Here is a 15941-nt window from a genome sequence, read left to right on the forward strand (position 1 = left end):
TGAGGGAAAAACAGACTTCTGGTATATTTAGAAAGAAAGTCGGGGTAGAGAATTTGATAGAAGTAAGGAAGTGAAGAAGGGAGAGTAAGAGGTTATAAGGAATGAAAAGGTACTTGTTCACATTTAGGGATCTTGTGTATCCTGGTTTTGAGCATGATCAAAGACATATTTTAGACAGGAAGTCTTTCAAAGTGGTTTTGAAAGATGGAAGGGAGGGTGTTGACCTGATGGATACAGGTAAGAAGTTCCAGGCCTTAGCAACCTTGTACGAGTACAGACATGCCCAGCAGATTTGATAGGTTTATAGACAGACAGGAGTTTTTAGTCACTGGATCAAAGTGACTGACTGGGAACATAGTTGTGTAGAATGTTTTTTAGTGCTGGATAGGCAGATGGATGCTGGATAATTTTATAGGTGGTAAGAAGCTGTGTATATGTTAGTTCTTGAGGCAATTCTAACCAATTTAGGCTTTTTAGTGCTATACAATGGTGGATTCTCCAAGCCACGATGGTACAGTGGTTGCTTTGTTGCCTCACAGCAAGAGGTTCTCCCGTTCGATTCTCAGTTAGTGTGTGGGGAGTGCCTTCTGTGTGGAGTCTGCATGTCCTCCCCACGGTCGTGTGGCCTCCGAAAGACATGCACAAATGGGTGTGCCTCCGCTGAAGGTTGGGTGTCGGGCTAGCAACTCGGCACCATATAAATCGACTGCCAATCATTAGCGGACCGGAGTTCTGCTGTGGCAGCCCCTAACCAGGAAAAGCCGAAAAACAACAACAACAGTGGTGGATTCTGAAAGGGGTATTTTCTGCAAATTTAGCAACTTTGTTATAGCTACTAAACCAGCACAGCTCCTGATGCCAAACAGCAGGACTAAACGCCTCCCAAACACACATATGCTTGTTCTGGAAGTCAAAGGCAAAAACAACAAGCTGCTACTAAGCCAACACAGTTCCTAATTCCAAGCAGCAGAACTAAACACCTCCAATAAGCACAGTCAGAGAGGTGAAACTCATCAAAGATAAACACAGCCAGATAGCCAAACTCACTGAAGCAGGTCTTTTTAAATTCCAAAGGGATAAGCAAACAAGACGCCAATAAACGAACGACTTCAGTTTTATTAAGCACCATGAACTTTGTTATAGCATCGTTCAAGTTTTAATTTTTGTGAAACATGGAGGTTAGTGAGGATGGGAGCACCATAAAGAAGTGTGGGGATGAGGTAAGTAGTGGCAAGTTTAGTTTTAGTTGCGTCTGTGAGAAATTTTTTGGCTGTGTAAAGCATCCCTAGTTTTGATAAGTTTTTCTTATAAAATTTTGTATATGCACGTCAGATATAATATTATCATCCACTATCACCCCTAACAAAGTTGCTATGAGAAGTTACTTCAGTGGTTGTATTATCCAAAGAGAGGACTTTACATTTTGTTTTTTCATGAGAGAGAGATTTTGGGGGTGGGGGGAGTAGTAGTTTCATCTTTTATGGATTGAGCATGAGTTGTGAGTTAGAAAGCCATGTTTCACTGGCTGTTAAAGCTTCCTGAGTACTTTTTTGGAGGTGTACCATGTTGTGAGATGTGCAAATGAGTGGAAATAAGACTGATAGGCTCAGAGGGAATGCCAGGCATTTAGGCTTGCCATTTCTCTTCTGCCATGCACATAGTCTAAGTTTTGATCCTAGAGTACAGTAGAGGAAAGTTTCCTGCATTTGTTATCATAGACTTTCCAAATATTCCTGTATTTGCCACCTCACCGGTCAGACACCACACTGTTTCTGTAGAAAGTGCACAGGGTGTACTGTTACAAGTAGTAGCACTTCAGCCTGCCCAAAGCATAAGAAGCTGGAAAACCTACCTGTCATTTCGCAATATGGTGGTAGCTTCAGAGGGTGGTGAGTGTAGTCATGGGCAGATGAGTCCCTCAGATTATCCTGGACTGAAGGTGGAGGTAAGTAAGATATTTAAATAATCAGGCAATGGCTAAAGCCTTCTCCTGCTATGTCCATTTCTGGGATGACATGTGCTCCTTTATGCACTGTTCCATCTCCCTTGGTTAGTGAGAGACGAGGATCACACACATTGCCTGTTGATGGTATTGAAAAGAGAAAGGTAGATTTTCCCTTTCAGGAAAACACATTTTGGGGTGACTCCTAGGGCTTCATTGCAGACCCACCTGTACTTGAGCAATATGGGCAGTATTGCTCTTGTTTCTACTGTGGTAAATAAATGTAAATAAATAAGATACAGTTGTGACAGATGTTCATCAGGTGAGAACCCTATAATTCAACAGAGGCATGTGGTTAAATTCTCATTCGGGGAGTCTACCTTTCTCACCTTTTGCTCACCAGGTGAAATCAAGCTATCAAACTGTGGTTAAGAAGACTCCCACAGCTTCTTCTGAAAGTCATGTGGATACCTTGTTTGATGCCTTGGAGGAATTATCCTTACAGATTCATAGTCATTCTCGCAGGTAACTTGATAAGACAGCATGTTAGGGACCAGCACAGATCTCAACCAACCCAGAGCTGGTTCTACATGCATTGTGTATTAGGGACTTTTAACTGGACAGCTACTGTCTGTCTGCCATTTATTGTTAACCTGTTGTATTTAGTGAGAGAAGACCACCTCTGGCTAAAGCCAATGCAGGGGACTATCTCCCTATCTCCTTGGAAAGTGGAGTGATAGGATGCTGAGGTCTTTACTTAACAGACTGACAGGTATAGTCACACCTCTCTTCCCCATATTTCTCACTGAATTGCTTCTTTTGTTGGAGAGGCATTCAGGCGTAGAGCTTGTGGGACCCCCTTACAGCAGATTTTCTTTCATCCCAAGGAGGTGAATCAGTATTTAGGGAAGAAGGAATAGGAACCTTCGGATATATCCAGTTATGGAACTTGTCGTAAAGGATTCAATTTCTGTTGACTGGAGGCATCTGCATTTGTCTTTCTGCTTTAGAAAAATCTTATGTTCTTTTTAAACCCCAATCAAAATCAGGGACAGTTCTTTTGTGACTGTTATGACTGCTTTGTGTATCAGAGACCACAACACCTTTTTCTCTTAAAGTCAAAAGCTTTGAATACTGTTTTAAAGTGGGTGTGCTGCAGTTCTTCTTGGCCATTGTAGGACTTGGGGCATTGATCAGTCTCTCTCTTCTATCCTAGGTCCAGTCTTCCTTAGGATCTGGACAATTTGGCAGACTTCCCTCAATTGAGGTATGACGTCTCCACTCTGGGCCAGGAATCAAGGAGCCTGAATCATCACCACTGACACTGGAGAGGGATGTTCACTTGGAATACAAATGGATACACTCCATATTTCCAGATGCAGACCTCTCTGCATTAAGCACAATTTCCCTTAAGAGCACACAGGGAGCACAGTCAGCCCAAGGTCTGGATTTCTCCCTCCAGGTTCTTAATAAGACTTCCCACTGGCACAGCTTCAGAGTTGAGTCATCAGTCGAGTGCCAAGCCAAGTCCTCCACCACTCTCTCTGTGAAACCAGTGCTTCATGTCCCTGCTTCAGGTAGCTGGCACACACACATACACACACACACACACACACACACACACACACACACACACACACACACACACACACACACACACACACACACACACCTGGGAGAGGCTGGCACAGGTTTACTAGCTATGCCCCCTTCTGCCCAGACTATAAGGTACTTATCAATGCCACCAAGCACTACAAAGCCAACAACGTAAGGCTCTTGCAAGGGTATCCAATTATACTAAGTGAAGTTAATATTAACACAAATGGTAATGTTGACCAAACAGCCAGGTTTTCAGGAGTGGCCAGAGCTATCACTATGTAAATATATACAAATACTCTCAAAGCTCAAATATTTTCTAAAAAGGACCAACCACAATGAAAAGTTTAAATATATTTAATAATAAATATAATAAAAGAACAAGAAGATGCTAAATATCTATTTACTGTAAACATCATAGTTTCAGCCACATAAAATATTGAAAATAACATGGCTGGAAAAAATCACACAGTTACAGAAAAACAATGCTCAACTATTCTTACTATATTTTCCTAACTGATCTAGAGAATTACTGTTCCTACTTACTGAATAGAGCAAGGCAAAATGATGTGGGTGAGTGGTCCTTCTTGTCGGATCCAAGACAAAATACTGAGAGCAGTCGACTACTAATATCTAAATATTATTTCTGGCTTACAGAATGACATCACATGCATCTGGTCAATTGACTGTGTTTTCCTCACTATCCCCCTTCACTGGAAGATGCAAGGGTTTAGAACCTATGTGCTACAATACACACTAGACATTTAGTTAAGTTATGTTAAACCATCTGGAAGCCATATAACAGTCAAACCATTCCAGTCTTCCTATAGGAGCTGCAAACAGTTGTCTAGCACAGATATTGCGACTCTGGCTCCATTCAAAACAGTGGCTTAACCCATAAAGTAATTTAATTTCAGATATATTTTAAAGTTGGCTGGACAGAGATTAACCTCCTCTCTTCCAGTATTTTCTGTTAAAACATATACATTTTATTCAGTTACAATAATGCATGTACATTTCTTTTCTTTCCAGCAGGGCACACTGTTGATATATTTTAATACAAGCAGCTTTACAAATACATTTTTCAACACAAACATCTGTACAAATCAGTTCAATATACAAATGGCATATAATTCTTTACAAAATTCCAGCTAGCTGTGCTGGCATATGTTACACATCTACTGCCCTACTTCCCCCGACATAGCTGGCAGTACCTCCTATCTTCACATCAGGTTCAATAAATCCTTGAAAAATGACTTTGTAATGGACTACTTTGATGAGCTTTCACCTTTCACATAAACCTTTTTCATTTTGACTGAGTTGACACTGCCACTGCAGCAACATCAGGGATGTGTTTGTGCTGAATACATGCCTTTGGCTATCATTTATTAAATGTGTATTGAGACAAGATTTACTGTATGTCATCTGGCAAGGTGAAATCATCTTTGGGCAGACTTCTCAAGATTCTCATCTGTAACCTACAGAAGAAAAAGAAAGGAAGTGACAACAGTAGTGATTATTCACAACTGCACTCCCTCAGGCTTTTCCTCCTTCTAAAACAAGAAACCCGCCACATAGGTTAAGAATTTTAATCAAGCCTCAATCATATTTGCAATTGTCTGCCTTCCCTCTGCCTCACATATAAAGCTTCCCAAGAGGCACACTTCAGAAGGGATCGTGCAGCAGTCATAACTGTTTCTCAGGACTGCGAAAGGAAAATGGTACTGTTAAGTTTAACTAAACTACAAGTCATTGATAAAATGACTGACAGTTTTGAGATATAGTTACATCTGGTCAAATTCTAAAGCTGTTAGGTCCTTTTCCAGCTGTAGCATCTTTAAAAGACCAGTTATTTTTCACAAAGCTACCGAAACAGGCACATACTGTATTCCTCAAATGAATTTGTAGAAACTTGTGCACCTTTGGAAGAAGAAAGTGGGTTCTGTAATACCACTTCCTCTTTCCTATGGAAATAGAATTTTCAATTCATATTGAATATCATTAACTTCTTTGAATGCATAAGACATGCTACATTCTGAATGGTGATTCTTGCACTGGACGTTATACTTTGATTTACTTAGGCTGATTGAATTTTCAGCAATCCCTGTCCTTTGACTTCTCCTTTATACCAAGACTGTTTGATCCTTGTCATAGTGGAAGAGACCTTACAAGGGAAGGAACTCCAAAAGTGTTCCTCTTTCTGGATGATTGGCTTATGATGAGTCTGTTAAGAGACTCCCTGAGAGTGTCTCTTGTTTGTTTTTTCCATATATCAATATATATTGGAGGGAAGTGTTCTGCTTTGCAATGCAGATTGCCTTGTCTTCATCAAGGCTAAGCTGGATACTCCTGAGTGTTGATACTCCTGCTGTCAAAGAAAAAGTGATCAAGAGGTTGTGCTTTCAGTGCCCTTGGATGAGGAAGCAGGGGTGAGTGGAAGTATTTGCCCCTCTGAGCCCCTTGAATCTCATAGAACCCTGTGGGACTCCTATAGTTATGGGCAGCTGAGGAGAGAGAGAATTTTCCAATTTCACAGCTTGGTACCTGTCAGTTAAGTAGCTTTGGAACCAGGTAAGAGTGGAATTAGATAGATGATATTGGTTTAGTTTGTTTAGCAGGATTTTGTGTGAGACTGTGTCAAATGCTTTGGACATATCCAAAAAAAGAGTTGACACTTGCAGGCCTTCATTTTTGAGACGGTTTACTGTGTCTGTGAAGCAGAGGAGAGCTGTAGTGGTACTATGGGCAGGTCTGAAACCATGCTGAGTAGGTGACAGGATGTTGCAGTCTAGGAGATAGTTTAGCATCTGGGTATGGATGCATTTTTCTAGGATTTTGGCCAGGGGGGAGAGTAAAGCAATGGGTCTGTAGTTATTAAGTTCAGTGGAGGTCCCGCCTTTATGTATGGGTGTAACTTAGGATATTTTCCAGAGTTTGGGCACATTCAACAATTGATCTGTTTATGAGAGTGGAGACTGGGATAGCAATAGCATCTGCTGTAAGTTTCAAGAAATAGCTGGGGAGTAGGTTGGCTGCTGTTGATGAGGTTTTTAGTTTGGAGAGCATGCTTTTGATTGAAGTGGTGGAAACTGTTTTGAGGGTAAAGCTAGTATTAGTGTTATTTGTGTTGGGGGGATAGTGAGGAAGGAACTGTCCTGTGATACTAAGGATAGAATTGAGTTCACAAAGTGGGAGTTGAATTGTGTTTCGATGGGAACTTTGGTGTCAGGGGTGGTTGGTTTGGGGGTAGCCTTTTGGGTGGATTTTAGTAGCTGGTTTACATTTTTCCAAAATTTTTGCGAGTTGTGTTGGTATTTAATTTGTAATGTTGTGTAGTAGGATTTTTGTCCAGCCTAATGCATTTTTTGCAGTTGCAGTTCTTGGTACTTAGTTAGGCTTTGTGTTTCTTTGTTTTTGATAGTAATGCCAGGCAGTGTCTCTGGACTCGAGGATTTGTTTGGTTTCTTTACTGAGCCAGGGGTTTGTAGAGGTTCTAACCTTGATTTTGCACAATGGAGCGACAGTGCCTAGGTGTTGTAGAAATGTTTTGTTGAAATATGCTACAGCCTGGTCAAGTGGGAGGGTTTTTAGGGGGGTCCAGTCACAGTTACACAGTAAAGTGTTGAGGACCTCAGGAGAGAATTTTTTGTGTTTCTAGTGGATATATAGTTAGTGGTTTTGCATATGCTTGTTTTACTACGTATAAAGTATATTATGTTGTGGTCACTTAAGGTGTCTGAGAGACTGCCTGCATGAGGGTACAATGTGGGGTTGCTAGTTAGGACCCAGTCAAGGATGGATTCCCTTTTAGATTTTTTATCACACCTAGTTGGAATTTGGACTAGCTGCTGGTAGCCATGGAGATTTGTTAGATTACTTGGTGGTTCTGATATACAGGTGAACCAATTTAGGTTGAAGTCCCCCAGAATAAGGGTTTCTTGTGAGTATGTGGAAGAACACCAGGATAAGAAGTCTTCAAGGCTAGCAGGTTTATTACCAGGTGGAATATAGATCACAATTGTGGTGATGACCTTTTTAGGGTGAAGTTGAAGTTGTGAGATAAGTATGTCCCAATTATTGGGGGAGGGGTAGGAGTTTGGTAATTGATGGACAGTTAAGTTGGACTTGTAGAGTAAGGCAGTTCCACCCCTTTACGAAGTGGTCTGTCTTGTCTAATGATATTGTAGCCGGTAGGGAGAACTTCTGAGTTAGCTATGTTTTTATTTAGCCAGGTTTCTGTTAAAGCAACTATGTCTGGGGAGTAGTGTGCTATTGTGGCCTGGAGTTCAGGTATTTTATTTTGATACTTCTAATATTAATATTTAGCATTAAAAGATGGTTGGTTTTGCTGCTGTTGTTGATTTGCCCAGGGATGAAGAAAGTGGGGTGTTATGTTCTGACATTTGTGTTGGAGCAGTTTGTGTTGGACAGGATGGATTTGGGCCTGGGTTGGGGTGGATATCCCCACTTATGGTGAGCCTGGAGTTAAAATGGTTATACAGATGTTGGAGTTTGGTGAGGAGTGTGAGAAAGTATTGTGTTTTTGGAGTAGGAATGAGAGCATATGTGTTTAGTTCTGAATTGGTCCGTTATGTAGTTCTTGAATAAGTGTGGGCAGATATTATTATAATGTGTGGTGTCTGTGTATGAGAGTGCATAATGCAGTGTTGTGCTACTAAGTTTAGGGATATTGCTAGAGTGATAACTTGTGGTGTTGTAAAGAATTATGAGAAGACAGACTAGATTTAGTTGTGTGATAGTCATGGTTATAAAGTTTATGTTGTTTCTAGGTGGGGGGTCTGAATAGGAATTATAGGGTTGCACTATATGTGGATGGGGAAGTAGTGTGGGTGAGGCAAAAAATGCCTAGTGGGAATGAGAGTGATTGGGAGTATTTTGTGGGGAGCAAGTTGGTGTGGTTTAATGTGATATGACTTGAGGAGCTGTGATTGGTGGAGGTGATGTGAGGGTGAGCTGTGGGTGTGGCTGTGATTACTATAAATGTAGAGGTAGTGGGGGCGGGAGGGAATAGGGGGCAGGGCAGGGGAGTGGAGAGAGCCCGAGCATTAGTGAGGGCGAACGGAGCGGGGCAGAGCCAGAGCCAGAGCCAACCAAGGCAAGAGAAAAAAGTAAGTATTACTTTACAAATCTGAACACTTTTAAAACAAATTCCTGAGGTCTAATGGCTTACTGGCTAGCAGAATGTAATTGCTGAAGATTACTTGTGTTCTGGTGGGAGACTAGAAATTTAAAGATGGCTCCATGCTCAGCAGGATTCTAATATAGACTTTGTATTGGGGGAGGGAGATAGCACAAGGGGTGTAAACCAGGTGGAATGCAAAGAAACCAGAGAGGCAATCAGTGGAAATCAGTGAAGGCCTCAGAGAGGTTAAGTAATAATTCAAACTACCTGTAAAGTGAAGGAGAGAAGAGACAGCAAAGTTTATTAAGGTTGGGAGTGTGTCTTTACATTGACTTGCTGATTAGTAACCAGTTTGTGCACAGATTAGAGTAGGGAGATACATTAGCAATGATAGAGATGCAAATAAACAGATGATCCTCCAAGTGATACAAACTATGGCAGAAAGAACTAAGAGGGCTGCTTGAAGGTTAATTTAATTTAGTCACAGGGATGTGAATTAAATCTATACTGTCTATTGGACAGTTAGAATTACTGTACTATCGGGGGGGGGGGGACACAAGGCTACAACAGTCAGTTTTATTAGCAAGCTGAGAACTACTAAGAAATACTGCTAATGTAATAGCTTCACTCTCATAAAACATACAAGTAGAATGCCTGGGTGGACTGACCCTGCTCTTGAGGCTCAAAATGTATATCCTTGTTTAGTTTGCAATACTGATTCCTTCTTACACTGTATAGATGGAGTGGTAGCCGCAGACTGCAGATTTGCTTGAGTGTGCTCCTGCTCTTGAGGCTCAAAATGTATATCCTTGTTTAGTTTGCAATACTGATTCCTTCTTACACTGTATAGATGGAGTGGTAGCCGCAGACTCTTGAGGCTGCTTCTGAAGCTGAGATAAGCTGAACAATGATGAAGTTGTCGTAACAGTGAATACCACAAGCCTGTGCATAGTAAAAAAATAGATTGAATCCCAGATATCTAAGGTCTGAATGTAGAGATCACCAGCAGTGTTTGAAGCAGCTGAGCAAGGGGTATGAGAAGGCCAATAGGTTGTCATAAGTTATTTTTAAGTAAGAAACCCTGGCTGTGTAGGGCTTTGAGTCCCATAACTAAAACCGTGAATGTAACTCTGTGTTCATTTTATTTACTTATTAGTTTAATGGATTGGTAGACTGGTACAAGACACTCTTCAGCCACTGCCTACTCTGTATGAAAAAGCATTATACTCAACAAAGCTGATGCTAAGGAACATACAGATGTGTGCACAGTTCACATCAAATGCAGAAAAACTCACTAAGAGTTCAACTTATGAAAGCTGTCAGAACTGACTATGCATAAATTAACATAAATTTAGCATTGAGTACAGAATGAATCGAATGCTGTTCTAAGGAAGAAGTGGAAACGATTTCATGTATGGCATTTAAAAACAGTACAGGTAACTGCATAGATGTAAGAAAAAGCAATATACAAATTCTAGGAATCACAAATGTAGAACCAAGAATAGAAGAGGATTCCAACTGGATAAAACGTTCCTGTCAAACAAGGAGTATTAGACTATAAACAATATTTTAGGTGCTCTAACAGAAGGCATGAATCTTAAGGACAATCAAATAGGATGATATATTTGGACCCAGTAGAGAAAGTTCAGAATAGGTGTGACTATACATAGAGGATCTATGAGGGCCTAGCTACAGTGTTGCAACCTGCTGAGCTCAGTGTGAAAACAACAGGTAAAGGATATTACCATAGTCCATTTGGGAGGAGACCAAGGCCTGACGATCTCTAAGTCTATTAATGGAATATGGTGGTTACTATTGATGGTATTCCTCATGTGGTGATGACAAAACTGAGCAGTGGCTGATACCTGGTCCTGAAATGTCCGCTGTTTGGTAAAGATCAAACTGTAATTACACTCCTTGATTATAGACTCTAACTTGTGACATGCTTGTAGACAGTACAGTGACTCAGAATAAGAGATGTGGAGGATCAAAAAGTGACATGAAGGATCATGGCAACAGTCTGGGACATTTTCAGTTTGAGCTGATTAACATTCACCCACACTAAGATGCTACTTAACTAGTCCTGTCTACAGTCTGAGTAGGCAACACATTCTTGGGGAGAGAGACAGTGTATAAACTGAATATTGCCTGAATAGCAGTAATACTGTAAACATTTTCCATGAGCTAACTCTTTATATAGCACCTTGTACACGGCAGACAAATGTGAACCCATTGTGGATCTTTGTGAGGTCCTACAATTGAGAGGAGGTCAGAGCCATTACAGAGCAACAGGAGTGCAATGTACATAAAGTAAAATGATCTAGGTTATAAACAGATCTGTCATACTTGGCTAACAGCTGCTCTGGGCCATTCACCTTGCAGAGTGAGAGGAATTCATCAACACTTGGAGATATATCATAGTTAGAAATATTACGTAAATTCCCCTACTTGGCTAGCTCAGCTATAAGTTAGGCTACCTTAAAGCTGAACTAGACCCAACAAAGCTTCGATGGTGAGACCAATTCCACCCTCAGGTTTGAGGTAACCACCGTAGATGAAACATGAGTGAGTGTCCATGCGTATGGTTGTCAACAAGAATAACCTGAACAAATCTGAAAACATTCATGATGGATGCAAATTCCCTTGCAGAGCCATGAAGTCTTTTTTGGCCCAGATATTGAAGTCACCCAATACTACCCAAGCTGCTGTTGTGCTTCAGCACTGAGGAAATTTGTAAACTCCTGGAAGAAGGCCTTCGCACGCCTGAGTGAACAAGATGAAACCCTGTGATTTGTTCCTGTCCGCATCACACACACAAAGATGCTGGCTGTTCTGCAGGGTTCATGAGTCAGGCCTGGTTCTAATTTAAAACAAATTGCTCCCCCGGTGCTGTCACATGTAGGCTGCTGAATGACCAAAAAATTTGAAAGTACTTAAGCCACCAGGTGTGGACCAGAGCTGGAAGTGAGACACATCTTTGTCAAAAATGCAAATTCAGCATCATACAACAAGTCTGTGATAATACCATTGCTGTTGTGGAATGACCTCAGATTTGAATACAGTACCCTCTATATAACCAAAGGACTGCAAGTCCCATCTGTTGGCCTAAGCTGTATGTGTGGTTATCATCTGTAAATATAATACTTATGATACACTGTGCAGTTTCACACTAAACTAAGAAGAAGTAACTTTAACTGGGATCAGGGCCCCTGCTCATGGTGTCTGACAGATCAACACCTGAAACTCATCTTATGAACCTCTGGGAAGGAAGGCGGGCTGGCAAAAGAGGGCAGAGAGAGGGCATGAAGTGCCCTGGGCCATTGTTTTGTAATTACAACCAGGAGTGCAGAAAAGCCAACATGTCTGTATGTCTAATGAGAGCAGAAACAATTTGTAGGTGTCTTCTACACAGGGAAGGAATATTGGGCAGCTCTACCTTCTCAAACAGAATGGTCTCTAGCAGTGTACCCCATAGTTCAGTCATTGAGCCACTCCTCTTTGGCATTTACTTCTCAGAGGTCAAAGCTAATGTTAAGGGTTTGTGGATGACCATATTTGCAAACTTTTAACTTTATAATGCCATCATAAAGTCTCCTGAGGACACCTACAAAAAACATCTGGCATCAAAACCATTGAATTATGGTTTTGATGTCAGTGAGAGTAACAGGGTTGCCTGACCTTTTCTAGCATGAGTGATTGGTTGAAAGAGCAAGGGCTAGCAGGACTGGGTAGTAATTTGAGCTTCTAGATTCTTCCATCTTTTCTGGTATTTAAACCCTGTGTCTGCAGGGGGCTGTGCTTGTTTTTACCAGGCTGTGGAGTGGTGATTCATCACTGGGACAAAGCCGAGATTCCCTAAGACTCCAAGAGCAGAATACGTTATTTCTTACATTTATTTCATTGAATTGCACTTTTTAACACTTATAATTGTGCTATACAGCAAATCTGCTACATTTTTGGACTGCTATAAAGCTTTTTTGCTGTTTCACTGCATTTGTGTACTGTTTTAACTGTATTTTTCATTGCTAGATAGTGTTTCATTACAGTAATTGCATTTTTAATGAATTACTTAACTGTAAACTGCTTTTTCATACTGAGAGTTGTGTTTTCTGTTTGTGAAGAGCTAGTAGCTGTAGTATAGTTCCCCACCCTCCTTCCCTGTTGGTGCCTTGTTGTTATACCTAGTGGCTTTGCAGTTGCCCGCCCCAGCTGTAAATTTGATCTGGGACACTCCTCCCAGTCTAGTATCATTGGCTCATTCTACTTAATACAGAGAAAATATTTGAGAAGGCCAACCCACTTAGTTTCTTAACCTTGAATCATATTCTGTTCCTCCTTTCTCCCTTTCCACTTTATATAAAAACACTTTGCTAGAATCTACCATTGCTAAAATCTCCTTGTGTTCTGATTGTGTGTACTTCTCAAACAGTCTGGAAATATACAGCTGATAAGTATATTTTTGGGCACTTTTTAACTGTTCAGTGTTCTGCAGTCTTCATTTTTGCTTGATTGAATTATATATATGCTGGCATTGTTTTCTGATGCCTCTATTTTGATTTTTCCTAATTTACTGCTTTCTGCATATTTTTTGTCATTCTTTAATTTAATTGCATTTATTTAAGTTGTATTTGCTTTAATATTGCTGCACACTCAAGTGTGTTAACTTGCACTACATTTGAATTGTTTTACTACTGTTTTAGCTGCTTTTCTGTAAAACACGTTCTAAGCTTGTTTCCCACCTTTCTGTGTTGGAGGGAAGCATTCTAGCTAATCAGTGGGAGTGGTAAGCACTAGGCAGCCTATCTACCACAAGAGGAGTGGTTTCTGGTCCAGAAATTGTAGTTTAGTGGCCATTTGGGCAGTTTTTCCATCCCCTTCAACTTTCTGGTTTAAAAGTCCAGTTGTGCTTGTTTCCCGCCTTTCCTGTAACTAGTCTATTCCTGATACAGATTTGCTGTATGCAGGACTGTTTGCAAGCTTCTGAGCCCCGCCAAGCCTTTCTGTGTTGGAGGGAAGCCTTCTAGCTTATAAGTAGGAGTGGTAACACTAGGTAGCCTATTTACCACAAGAGGAGTGGTTTCTGGCCAAGAAATTGTAGTTCATTGAACGTTTTGGCAGTTTTTCCATCCCTTTCAACTTTCTGGTTTAAAAGCCCATGTTTGCACGGATTTGCACTTGTTTAAACACTGCTCAGCAGTGCCGAGCTGGAGTAAACTGTTACTGGTGCCAGAAAGTCTGCTCTTCAGTTTTTCCCTTAGATCTTGCTAGTTCTTTCTCTCTTGTACTTCAAATAGCCTAATCACTTTGCACTTCAACAGGTTTTTGTAGCAATTAATACAGCACACCTAAGCACCATCAGCAGTAGTCATTCTTCATGGAAATAGCTCCAGTACTTAGTAGTTATGACCACCACTCCTGGCATGATTAAAGGGCAGTTCCCTGCGCTTTCTCCTATTAACCTGGTGCACTTGGGCATTCTGAGGCAGTGTAGCAACTGCCACACCACATGGAACACACAGCCTTCCATAACACCCACAGCTCCCACATAAGAACACAAACCACACACCCACCTTCGCAGAGGCACTCAATAGAAATGTATCCAAACAGCAGAGACCTCTAAGACAGAAACACACTCGACCATCACAACACAGGACACATAGCTCACCTCCACAATGTGCCCCTCAACCTACATCCCTAAGGCTAAACACCTTGCCCAGTACACTAATCATACGTGACTCAATAGTGAGGCAAACAGATGTCCCACTCACTAGGTTGAATAAGGAGAAGGTAACAGTCAGCTGTCTATCAGGTGCCAGAATCTGACACATAACACACGCACTCAGGTCACTCCACAACAAGTACAAGTATGACTTTGTCATTGTCTATGTGAGTGTGAATGACCTGAGACACACCTCTCTGGACTACATGAAAAGAGACATGGTGGAGCTCTCGGATTATGTGGCCCAGGCAGTTATGACACTATCCCTGAGCAGTATCCTACTGTCACCCAAAATTATACCGCAGTACAAACAAAAAATGATTGACTTCAACAATTGGCTAAGTTTCTGATGTCATTCTAAGGGGATCCAGTATCTGTCTGCTTGGGATGACATGATTGACAGACCTCGATGCTTTGCTAGAGATAGCCTGCATCTGTCACCCCTGGGTTTCCGGGTACTGGCTAAGGCTCTTGCCACCCCTATGGTGCCTTTTTTTAAGTAGTGTTCCAAAGACCAAATTGCCACTGTAACAACTGTAAATAAATGCAATCTGAGAGTCATACTGCTCAACCCTAGATGTCTAAATCTCAAGATGCAATCGCTCGAAGCACTCCTCAAAATGGAGAACATCAACATTTGTGGTGTAATGGAGACCTGGTTTAAAGCAGCAGAAAGCACCCCTGCACTACTAGACTGTAACTCATTCCACACCTTTTGGCCCCGAAACATGGACCAAAGTTCTAAAGGCGGTGGTGTCTCCATATTCATAAAAGATATGCACACCTCCAGACTAGTAGCCCAGCATAATGCATCTGAGATACTTCAGTTGCAACTAACATTGGGTAAGACTGCGATCCAGGTCATGACCTGCTATAGGTCCCTGACCATGTCCCTAGACTCTCACTCCACGTTCCTAAGCACTCTGGAATCTATCATGGTCCATCAAACCCTATCATACTAGGAAACTTCAAATATCCCTCCATCAACTGGGAAAACTACTCAAGCACCAATGCACTGGCCCAATGCTTCCTGGAATTCATCAATTCCAATGCCCTGGACCAGCTCATTCTTACCCTCCCTAGAGGAAGCAACATCCTTGACCTGGGTATTACTAACATGGGCAACTGTTGCTCTACACCAATAGTCAGTTCCTCCCTGGTTAGATCCGACCACAAACTAATCACCATGGAAACCCACATCTCACCCACACCCCCCACGAAGGTATCCATCATGAAAAACCTCTCCAAAGCTGACTTTGGACTCCTAAAAACAGAGGTGGCTAACTTCACGGTACCCATGCCAATGGAAAATAGATGCATGACTGCCGAATCATACACCAATGCACTGTATGAACACGTACATAAATGCTTGGAACTAGCCATACCCAACAGAACCAAGACATTCTCCTCCAAAAAAAGGAAGCTAGTCTGGTGGTCCCCTGCTATTAATAAACTCTACAACAGAAGGAAGAAACTGTTGCAGAAAAAGGTGAAGTAACTTCTGCCTTGCATATAGAGCCTCAACAGAACTTATTTTGTCA

General features: G+C 41.4%; 1 protein-coding gene across 1 annotated transcript in view; it reads left to right on the top strand.

Annotated features, from left to right (window-relative positions):
• CEP104 (centrosomal protein 104) overlaps positions 1 to 15941 on the top strand; it is a 2320447-nt gene that overhangs the window by 2280318 nt on the left and 24188 nt on the right. The gene's annotated exons all lie outside the window — the stretch shown is intronic.

This window comes from Protopterus annectens, chromosome 2.part1 (genome assembly GCF_019279795.1).
Source record: "Protopterus annectens isolate FY-2018-M chromosome 2.part1, PAN1.0, whole genome shotgun sequence".
NCBI classification, from domain to species: Eukaryota; Metazoa; Chordata; order Ceratodontiformes; family Protopteridae; genus Protopterus; species Protopterus annectens.